Source organism: Dendrobates tinctorius, unplaced genomic scaffold (assembly GCF_039654945.1).
Source record: "Dendrobates tinctorius isolate UK_male_01 unplaced genomic scaffold, ASM3965494v1 ptg000070l, whole genome shotgun sequence".
In the NCBI taxonomy this organism is placed as follows: domain Eukaryota; kingdom Metazoa; phylum Chordata; class Amphibia; order Anura; family Dendrobatidae; genus Dendrobates; species Dendrobates tinctorius.
Genome location: NW_027361738.1, coordinates 68,142,347 through 68,154,434, shown reverse-complemented (window position 1 = coordinate 68,154,434; position 12,088 = coordinate 68,142,347). Strand labels below are relative to the sequence as shown.

Here is a 12,088-nt window from a genome sequence, read left to right as displayed (position 1 = left end):
CAAGTGACCCCCCTCTTCCCCCTCTTGTCACACATTGCAGCCTTGTGCCTGCAGCTTCACAGCTTGTAACACTACACTAGCTCTTTCCTGTCCCCCTCCCCTCCTCACTGTAAGGAATGTCTTAATTAGTAGAAATAATTTTCTTTGTCTGAGCCCGTGTGCGTGGATAAGTGTGGGAAATATTAAAGAGGCCTTATCTCGGACCCAATCAGTTGCAGAAATATGAAAATTACATTTCTGCGACGTGCGCCGACTCAGCTTCCTGGCCCATGTTTTTCACGGTTCCAGTGCCAACAGAACCAGAGAAATGGATTTCTCCTGAATGGTGGGGAATAACTAGTTTGAGTTTGGTTTTGGATGAATGCCAGCGACAGGCTGGAAAAGATAATATTATGTGCGTTTCTATACGAGGTACCCTCTGCAAATTATGGTTATGATAAGATTTTCAGCCAGATTGTAACTGTAAGAGCAGGGGGAGGACCGTCACCAGACAGCCCCTTTGGTGATAAATAAGGAAGAGGAACAGCATCCGGTCTGGGTGAAAAATTGTATCAAAAATTTATTCTGCCAGTATAAAATACAACGTTTCGGCCATATTGTGGCCTTTTTCAAGTATAACCTGAAATCATGAAGAGGATGTTGTCCTTTTTGAATTTTGTCGTTGTTTCTTGCCTGCCTTTCCCCGTGCCCTCTTTTCTCTTTTTTCTTTTCTTTTTTTCTTTTTTGTAAATATCCCAGTTTTGCTCCTTATATAATATACAACATTTATGAATCTCATAAAGTACGGAATATTATTAAATTTACCATGGATGTGGTTTTTTGATTCTAAATGTCTTTTTTGGGAGCATCTTTGGTCTATTCGTGTGGACTCATTAATTTAAATGTGGTTTTACATTTGCTTTTATCTACCAGCACATGTGCGGGTTTTACGGAGGAGTGTTGCGTGTGATCGCGCGCTCTGGGCCTCGGCGCGTGCGCGGTCCTCCCCGGTGGGCGGGTCGCGTGGCTGATTCCTCACACGGCACCGCACATGCGCGGGGTTCGGTGGTGGAGTCTTCACGTGACCGGGCCTGGGCGGGGATGGGCGGCGCGCTCGCTATGGCCTAGTAGCGCGCATCATCAGGCTGCGCTCCTGATGTGACCTGGCTCTAGCTGATGCCGTCATATGGGGAGAGGGAATTCTGCCGATATAGGGATTTGTGAGTCCACTCAGGATTGGTCCATTGGGGTTGGCGCCACTATTATGTGACTAGGGATTGGCGGTTCATATAAGGATATGTATTACTGCAAGGGATTGGTGTGTTATTTCTATGGATACCTTTGATGCATTACGACCATTGGTGGGCAGATTTGGGGATTGCTGTTTATATATGAGACGTTTTTTTAATATCTTTAATATGATTATGATTATCATTGTTAACGATTGGATAAGCTGTGCTATTGAATATACATGTAACTGATGGATGTATTTATATGTATTTTATGTATAGATTCTTTGTGATGGGTGTTACCTTGATGGTGATTGGCTGTGCCACACTATAAAAGGCCACCATATGTACTGTTATGTTATACTTGAAAAAGGCCACAATATGGCCGAAACGTTGTATTTTATACTGGCAGAATAAATTTTTGATACAATTTTTCACCCAGACCGGATGCTGTTCCTCTTCCTTATTTTGGACTATTGTTCATTTGGGTCCATGAACCTTTGAACTGGCATCCAATTCTCCGTTGTGCTGTCGGCTGCTTTTTGCTATTAGCCCCTTTGGTGATGTCACAAGCCCAGACTTATAAGTCTGCAACTGAGCCCCCCCTAGTGAGTTGCTTCTTGGGAGCCATTGCCACAGGACCACATCCATGAATTATGATGTCTGACTCATCCTCCCCGCAAGGTTCTGCCTGAAATGATCTAAGCAATATGTAAGTTTTATTTTCTGCTTTTTAAATCCTTTTTATTTGAAGTTGCATTGTACATACTATTATTGTCTCATTTTGTAAAACCTTTTTATCTTCTGTAAACACTGCATATCTTTTGGGAATAAACTATAAAATGTATTAGTTCAATCTCTTTGCTCTGCAATGATTTCACGTGCCTATAAACTAATAACGCTACCGATTTGGGTTTGCTTCGAACCCCTCTATTAATTTTAAATATTAATCAGAGAAATCTGAAGCTGGTGGCAGCGAAGTGTGTCCTGGCTAGGTGGGTAGCGCTGGTAGTGACTGAGCGGATTTTATAAGCTGACTGTGTGGCTGCGGCCAAAGCATTTATAACACCCTCACTGCAAGCTGGCCTAACAGCCATTGCACAACAAGCAGCCCGTCCGGCGACTAATTATCCTAGGTGTAGTTCCCTGACTGACCTGAGGGTAAGGGGGGCGCCGGAGAGCTGCAAGTTCCAAAGTGGAACTGGAAAGTGCGATATCCATAAATCCTGACAGTTTGTGGGATAACTAAAATAAACCCCCTGCAGTAAATTGTTAAAAAAAAACAGCAAGCTTGTCTTGCCATATCACATGGTGCCAGCGAAGGGATAACTAAGATGAGCCCACCCTGTGCCTGTGATAGCCATGTGCGGCCAAAGGTCATATCCCCCGGTTCATGACAATGTCCAAAGCAGATCTTTTATGGGATTGTCAATGGGGTCCTTCTGCTTCAGTTTATATCAATTCTGCACCTGATCCATTTTGGACATGAATTTCATTTTTCTTTTTCTAATGGTAGGTTCACACGAGCATATAACAAATCATTCAGAGTTTCATCCAGAAACCTCAACAAAATTTTTTTCTCACTTGTCATAAGTATACAATTCGTTTTTTTACAACAGCATCTATTAAAAATTTACAAGAACATTCCAGTTTCCTATGTTACAGAACTGCAATGTATCCGTAAAAATCAGATGCTATACTGTGCCTCTGTGTGACGTCTGATTTTTTTTGTGCAACCATAGACTTGAATGTGGGAGCTGTAAGGATGGTGGACTGTACTATCGCGAAGACAAGACTGGCATTATATTATAGGGTAGACCACATCCTGAATTTTTTGGTATATATTGTAGTTATGTGATATTATGTGAATTGCAATGTATTATGAAATAGAGTGTGATATGGTAATGTAAATTGTATAATTAATGTAAAGATAATGTATATTGTAGGAGTGTACAGCATATGATAGCGCAGGGTAAAACATAGATAGGCCTTAGGATATAACATAGGCAGGATAAGTTAGTTGACAGTAGTTAGACAGTGTCATTAGGGAAAGGTAAGAATTAATGTTTGGGACCAGCCCACATTGGGTAGGGATAGGTAGGAAGGCAGTGGGGAACTTCCTGATAGTAAGACAGGGCCAAGGTCAAATTCATGTAGGGAGCAAGAGCTGGACAGCAAAGAAAGTGCACAGTGTTCTAGGTAGTACAAAGCCTTAATATTATTCCCTGGGTAAATATATTCTGGCAATGTCTGTCGCTCAAGGCTCGATTCTAGTCTTATGGAGAGCACTTTAACCCCCTCTGTACAGAGGAAGATTGACATGGAGACATGTATGGGAGAAGTAATGGATCTCGGACATGCTGCGGGACTTGGCTAGGAATACCTGGGACTAAAAGAAGCAGGGCCAGCAGGGATAGACGAGGTAGAACAAAAGGAAAATCTGGAGGTGTATTAATGGAAAGTTTTGTACCCTATACTACGACTTCCTATATGTTGTACATGGATTGTTGACTAAAGTTGTTTGTGATTAAACAATCTGGGTGTCCCCTGATCTATGTGCAGCGGCTCCTGAAACTGAAGACCTGGAGATAGCTGAGGCCTGCAGCCTGCAAATGAGTGCAACGCATCCCACATATCGAAGCACACTTAATTGGCAACACAAATTTTCTGTAAAGTGTCAGGCTGACAAAGAGCAGCAGCTCGACCACAACTACCTCCCTTAGGCCTGTTTTACACGTCCTATTTCCGGTACCGGAAAAAACGGTACTGGTGATATGTGTGTCCATGTCTCATGAATGTGATATTTGCGGCACTTGTGTGGCAACCGTGTGCTGCCCGTGTGCCGCGTCAGTACCACATGGACGGCCGCCGGGGAAGAAGCGCTACAGTAAGCGCTTTTCCCTGGCAGCAGGTGCTGAAGATGGCTCTTATCATTTCTGCTCTGCCGGCGATAGGCACGAGCAGAAGAGAATGATGAGAGCCATATTAAAGTCAGAAAGATGACAGCAGGTGGGGGCTTTTGGGACTATTACTCCCATTATCCGACACCTACTGCCGCTAACAACAGTGACAGTAGGAGCGGATGATCGGGGTATTTCTTCTCCACCGCCTGCGATCTAAATAAATAACTGAATGAAAACCCCTGACGTGGGTTCCCACCTATTTTCTTTAACCAACCAGGCAAAACTCACAGCTGGGGGCTGCAAGCCTCAGCTGTCAGCTTCAGCAAGGTTGGTAATCAAGAATAGAGGGTTCTCCATGCTGTTTTTTTAATTATTTAAATAATTTACAAAAACGGCGTGGTGTCCCCCCATGGATATAGGCCCATCCAGCCTAAAAACACCAGCCCGCAGCTGCCCAGAAAAGGCACGTGTTTTAGAGGCACCAATTCTGGCGCTTTTCCCGGCTCTTCCCACTTGCCCTGTAGCGGTGGCAAGTGGGGTAATAGTTGTACGGCTTAGTAATGGAGAAGCGTCTATAAGACACCTATCCATTACTAATCCTATAGTTACATGTTAAATAAAGACACAGCCAGAATAAAGTCTTTTATTTGAAATAACACTAAACACAGTTTTCCATTTTTATTATTATACCTAATCCCAGCAAAGCCTTTGAGCTCCTGTAATAAAAATAAAAAAATGACAAAATACCATACCTGTCCGTCATTCTGTCCAATGCCGTAATCCACACTAAATAGTTTTCAACCTGGATGGTGCCAAGATGCGACCGTTCCGGCTGAAAACCACTGATGAATGAGGAGATGCTGCGAGTGCAGCCTGAGTGACTAGTGGTGATGTTACTGATGCTGTGCTCCCAGCCGACCTGAACTGTCGTGACCTATGGATGGTGGCAAAATGCCAGTGATGAGGTCACCGCAGTTCAAGCTCAGTGTCTTCACAGCAGATCACCTGAGAATACCAGCCCCCAGCTGTGAGCTTTAGCAAGGCTGGTTGTAAAAAATGGGGGGGGAATTTCAGTCTCTTGATGTGCAAAGCTGTTACAGACATATCCCAAAAGATTTGCAGCATTATTTTCAACAAAAGGTGATCCTACAAAGTATTGACGCAGGCTGGCAGAGTTATATTTTTTAAATATTTAGAAAACCATGTATCATTTCCTTTACACGTCATGAATATTGCTACTTTGTGTTGGTATATGACATAAAATCGCCCTCCCAAAAAATTTAAATTTGTGCATATAACATGAAAACATGTCAAAAAGTTCATAGGATATGAATACATTTTCAAGGCACTGTACATGCAAATTTTACTGTGTGAAAATTGAGGATATGCTACAGAAATGTCTGCATCAAATCTGCTACATGTGCAGTCAGTCTGAGGTTGGTTAGATCGTAAACACAGGAAAACGCCAATGGACATATTCCTCTTATTTGTTTTGGCTTGAAGTTTCTACTGCAAAATAATGGAAAATCTGGAAAGTGAAAATGGACTAAAACTTATGTGTCATATCTGTACAGCAAGCAACCATTTAATCCTTTACAGTGGAGCACACACACTTGCAAGTTTTCAAGTAGGTCACTTGTCAGCTTTGCAATATATACTGGGACATCATCAGCAGAGGACACAAGCTTTAATCTTAGCTTTGAAGTCACACATCCATTTTGCCATACACGTGTCGTCATTGTTTTTTAACCTACAACACACTTACACATCATACTCTATGGGGCTATCGATATGTAAACTCAATTTTTCTGTTGTTGAATAATGGTTAACAGTGGCGTAACTACAAAGTTATGGGCCCCGGTGCAAACTTTCAAATGGCCCCCCCATGCCAAAATACACGCACATCTCTGCTCCGTACACCTCGTACACACGCAGCTCCACACACCTCATACACCTCGTACATGTGCGGCTCTGCTCCGTACACCTCGTACGCGCGCGGATCCGCTCCGCACACCTCGTACACGCGCGGCTCCGCTCCGCACACCTCGTACACGCACATCTCTGCTCCGTACACCTCGTACACGCACATCTCCGCTCCGTACACCTCGTACACGCACATCTCCGCTACGTACACCTCGTACACGCACATCTCCGCTCCGTACACCTCGTACACACACATCTCCACTCCGTACACCTCGTACACGCACTTCTCCGCTCCGTACACCTCGTACACGCACATCTCCGCTCTGTACACCTTGTACACACACGGTTGCGCTCCATACACTTTGTACACACACAGCTCTGCTCCGCACACCTCGTACACGCACATCTCTGCTCTGTACATCTTGTACACACACAGCTGCGCTCCATACACTTTGTACACACACAGCTCTGCTCCGTACACCTCATACACACGTGGCTCCGCTCTGTACACCTCATACACACACATCTCCGCTCCATACACTTTGTACACACACGCTCTACTCCGTACACCTTGTACACATACGGCTCTGCTACATCCACCCTGTAAACCCCTCCTGACCCAACACATAAACTTACCCTCACTCAGCACCATGACAACCAGCACAGCAGAGTCCTGCACACACTGAGGTCCCTGAGCATGTGACCCCTGACTCCTCCCCTCCTGTGACCTCATCACAGGTCCTGGGCTCACAGAACAGCCATCACGTGCTCCTGAATGCGCACCTTCCCCCTGCACTCTGTAGTCATGGAGCTCCATGTGACTGGTCACTGAGAGGTGTAGGCTTTGAGTGATGGCAGCAGGTCTCATCCTCCATATCCTGAGACACTGGGGGGTGGAGTGCCTAGCTCAGTGGGAGGAAGGGGCGCAGGATGTGATCAAAGCCCAGGTCCCACATGAATCCAGCTGCTTCTTTGCTGACTGGGCAGGCCCCTAAGCACATCGGGGCCTATCGCAGATGCGACCTCTGCGACCTCGGTAGTTACGCCCCTGATGGTTCACATTAAAACATTAGAGACATGTCCTACTTTGGTCCAAAATCAAGTTAATGGGTGTGAACACGGATGCCATAAGAGTTCCATTTGTGCACTGTCTTTCACTGACTGATTGCTAGGAAAAGCTTGGGAAACCTCTATCAAACCTCTTCCAGAAAAGCGGCTGAAATACAGAAGGGAAACATCAACATAATGACCAAAGACAGAAGAAAAATGGGCCCATTTTTTGCTTATCAGAATAAAAAAAACTGACGTGAATTTTATCTTCCACTACTGAAGCTAGAATAGTAACATTATACAAACAGATCTGTATGTATCTGTAATTACCTGGTCATTGGGGCATGCTATACTTTACAACTTCCTGAAGTCCACTGATATTTCTAATTAGTTCTCGGATCTTAGGCTACGTCCACATGGTCAGTTACCGGCAGCGCTTTGAAGACAGCACATGTCCGCTGCGGCCGAAGCGCTGTAAGCTTTGAACGCAGATGATTCCACATGTGTTCAATGAACCGTGCGGAATCACCACGTCCTACATACATTGCACTGGTGATATTTACCTTGCAAAGACTCGCATCTCCGCAAGATAAATAGACATGCTGCGGTCTGGAAAAATGTGCCGCATGTGCATCTCAGCAGGTGCGCCAGTGCACGCATAGTGGGCATGGGATCCACTATGCTGTAACATCTGGCCGCTGCGGGTTGGATGCTGCGGATATACGCAGCGTCCAACCCGCAGCGTTTACTGACCGTGGGAACATACCCTAAGCGGTAACCTTCTCCTTGTGAAGAGTGACAAGCCTGACCTGGCATGTCAGAGTGAGGAGACTTATATGCCATGCAAGCTCCTCTGGGAAATTAACGATGCAAATTGTCTCTTCAGAGAGGAAGAGAACTTGAACTCTAGTGCCACCTATGGGAAGTAGATTTCCACTTCCAATAGGTGGCACTAGGGGTCAAGCCCTCTTCCTCTCTGAAGAGACAATTTGAATCATTAGTTCTACACACATCCTGCTTCACTGACTATGCAGACAAAACAAGGGAGTGTGCGCCACCTATATGGCTGCCTGCAGGAAAGCTTTTAAAAACTAAAAATACACATCTACAGAAGTAGAAGTAATAGAAAAATAATACACTCTATATTTCTCTTTTATGGATTTAAGTCTAATTAATTAAATCTATGGCAGTGGCTTACCTCCTGTGAAATCCAAATTCCAAAATCATCAGGGAAGTTAAAAAGCACTCCCATCAAAGTTTTTATTCTCTTAATATATTGCAGTCATCATATTGTATGGCACTGTGTACTTACAATTGCTAATTTTGCCCTTCTACCCAAGTTAATTCTTCTATTTTCTATTACGTCTATATTATCACGTGACTAAAAACAGACTAGCTGAATCTTTCGCTATATGTTAAAACAGAAAGTCAATTTTCCCTGTATCAGTCATCACTGTAAAAGTCCAAGGTAGGAGGGTGGAGTAGAACAGCTGAGTCAGGAGGAGTTGAAGAGTGGGATGATAAATGCAGGGACAAAACACTTCCTGCTTCTACATAGAGCAGAGAAAAGAGAAGAATTAACTGGGTAGAAAGGCAAAATGAGCAAGTGTAAGTGCACAGTGCTATATAATATGATGACTGCAATATATTAAAAGGATAAAAACCTTGATGGAGTTGGAGTGCTTCTTTAACTCCTTAGCGACAAAGCCAATTTTGTACTTCATGACCAAGCCAATTTTTACAATTCTGACCACTGTCACTTTATGAAGTTATAGCTCTGGAATGTTTCAGCGTACCCCACTGATTCTAACAATGTTTTTTCGTGACTTATTGTACTTCATGTTAGTGGTAAAATGTCTTTGACTTGCATTTATTTATGGAGAAAAAACGGAAATTTGGCAAAAATTTAGAAAATTTTGCAATTTAAAAAACTTTTGATTTTTGTGCCCTTAAATCAGAGTGTTATATCACACAAAATAGTTAATAAATAATATGTCCCACGTGTCTACTTTACATCAGCACAATTTTGGAAACATAATTTTTTTTTGTTAGGATGTTATAAGGGTTAAAAATTGACCAGCGATTTCTCATTTTTCAAACAAAATTTTCAAAACCATTTTTTTAGGGACCACCCCACATTTGAAGTGAGTTTGGGGGGTCAATATGACAGAAAATACCCAAAAGTCACACCATTCTAAAAACTTCACCCCTCAAGGTGATCAAAACCACATTAAAGAAGCTTATTAACCCTTTTGGTGCGTCACATGAATTTTTGGAATGTGGTAAAAAAAAGTGAACATTTTACTTTTTTTCACCAAAAATTTACTTTATACCCAAACGTTTTTATTTTCACAAGGGTAACAAGAGAAAATGGACCACAAAATTTGTTGAGCAATTTCTCTTGAGTACACCGATACCCCGTATGTGGGGGAAAGTGGATGGCAGGGCTCAGAAGGGAAGGAGCACCGTTTGATTTTTTGAACCCAAAATTGTCTGGAATCATGTCGCATTTGGAAACCCCCTGATGTATCTAAACAGTGGAAACCCTCAATTATAACTCCGACCATAACACAACCCTACCCCTGACCCTAACCTCAGCTCCAACACCACCCTAACCCCAATACAACCATAACCCCAACAAAACCCTAACCCCAACACAACCCTAACCCCAACTGTAACCCCAACATAACCCTAACCCTAGCCGAACCCTTACCCTAGCTCTAACCCCAACCCTAATGGAAAAATGGAAATAAACTTTTTTAATTTTATTATTTTTACCTAACTTAAGGGGGTGATAAAGGGGGGGTTGATTTACTATTTTTTTATTTTGATCACTGTAATAGGGTTCATCACAGCAATCAAAATGAACCAATAAGAGAAATCTATTGTTGCTGGGTGCAACCGACAGGTCTCAGTGGGCGCGCTATGTATGTGACCACCATTTTCTTCCTGGAAGAAGACACCAAGGGCCGGGGGACAGAGCCAGAGGGACCGGGGGACACCGCAGGTACCAGGGGACCTCGGGGGACCCCATTTCTCTCTCCTCTGATGTGCTAGATCATATCAGAGAGAAATAAATGGGAAATCTGACTTTTTTTTGCGGTCGCCATTATTCTGTGAATAGCGGTGATTGCAACACTGGGGACGGAAAAAACTACCCGAATCATGCTCTCTGGGGTAGCTGAGATCCCGGAGATTTTACAACGCTGGAAGGCGCTGTAACCTTCTTTCTCAGCGACATTAAAAAGCGGCGCTGAGGAATAAGTACCAACTGCCGCCGTTAGAAGGCGTATCGGCAGTCGCTAAGGGGTTAAGACACCCCATACGCATTGCTAGCTCTTGTTAAAATCAACAGGTTTGAACAACGTTCATTCAATGTGCATGGGTACCTTGGACCATCTTTCCAGTACAACCGAGAATGAACAGTCATGTTTGGGGAAAAGTCTGAATCTACTGTTCTCTTTAATTAGGTAGTGCAAAAACATCATTAACCCCTTCATCATGATCACTTCTTTATCACATGAGTGTGAATTTCTTAGAATCTGTTTGAAATTTAGACTTGTTCATATAAGCCTCCGTTCACATTTGCATTATTTCCTTATTTCTGACTATCATTGGGTCCACTGGGCAGTAATTTTACTGCACACAATAGGTGAAAATAGACAAATACAGAGAATATCAAAAGAGGTACCGGTATCTATAGCAATCTATAGGTGCTGTACATATTATAAAAATTCTGGGCTATTTCTGCCATTAGAGACCAAAATAATAGGTTATGATGGATTTTAACAAAAATTTTTGTTCCTAGATGAGATAAGCCTCTGCCAAAAAATGCCTAGCAGCAAAAGTAGACCCGTTTCTACCACCAAGCCGTTGACCAAATTATACAGTTGCCTGACAAGAAGGCTGACATCATATTTAATGATATCCACAATTTTGGAGATGTTGGGACGTGAATACCGATGAAACCTGTTACAGAACAGACAGCCATGTGATCCCTGTCCTAACCATTAACCTGGGTAAGACCTCATTCAGACATCAGTCTTTCACATACAAGTTCTATGTTTCTTTCACTTGTACCTTTTATAGTCAATGAGGATGTTCACATTTTGTGAACAGTTTGAAACAAAGAGACACAGATTAACTTGCCAATGCAAATCTATGGGTCAGTGGAAAAATTGGATAGTAGTCATAAACCGTTCAAAATACTAGTCATTTTGCACAACAATTAGATAGAAGCTTGAGAAACCTCCACTCGTTTTTCTTTCAGCTGGGTGGATTGCTTAAACTGATGGTAAAAACTGACACACTGAACAAACACTGATAAAAATCTAATCAAAAACACTGATGAAAATAGGTCAGTATTTTCAGTACAAGAAAAATTACGGACATCTCAATGAGGCCTTATGTACAGGCTGATCTCAGCCTGTGGCCTATTGGGGTCCTCACTGGCATTCAGAGGATGCAAGTGAGGCAATTAGATCACTGGGTCGCAATCAGAAGGAGATCACACCTCATTCTTAGTGCTGAGTTGGGTGAGTTTAATTTTTTGCTAGTTTTTGTTGCTGCAAAATAGGGCTTAGGAGCAGTCGGAGGTAATGCCATTGTACAGGGACCATTATTATTATACAAAGGCACAGAGGAGGCACTATTTCTATATGGAGGCACATTGAGGGTAATATTGATGTATGCAGGCACAGAGGGGTACTCCTTCTACACTGAAGCATAATAGATGCTCTGTTACAGTGTGGACACATAAAGGGGTCATTATTACAATGTGTAGGAACAGTGGTGGCAATATTACTATGTCGAGGCACAATAGAGGACTATTTCTGTGTTCGGATACTATGGGGACCCTGTAATTCTGTAGAGGCACACTAGGGGCACTATTACTATGTAAAGACACAATAGGAATATTATTATAATGTGGTGGCCTAGATGGGGAATTATTACTATGCAGAGGCACAATGAGGGCATTATTACTTTGTGTAAGCACAGAGGGGG

The 12,088-nt window shown here is 43.0% G+C and overlaps 1 long non-coding RNA gene across 1 annotated transcript in view; it reads left to right on the top strand.

The window, feature by feature from the left end:
- LOC141095655 (uncharacterized) overlaps positions 1 to 11,104 on the top strand; it is a 244,238-nt gene extending 233,134 nt beyond the window's left edge. Inside the window, exon 4 of the long non-coding RNA XR_012233444.1 lies at positions 10,893 to 11,104. This is a non-coding gene — a long non-coding RNA (uncharacterized lncRNA). The remainder of the gene's footprint in view (positions 1 to 10,892) is intronic.
- Positions 11,105 to 12,088: the final 984 nt, after the last annotated feature.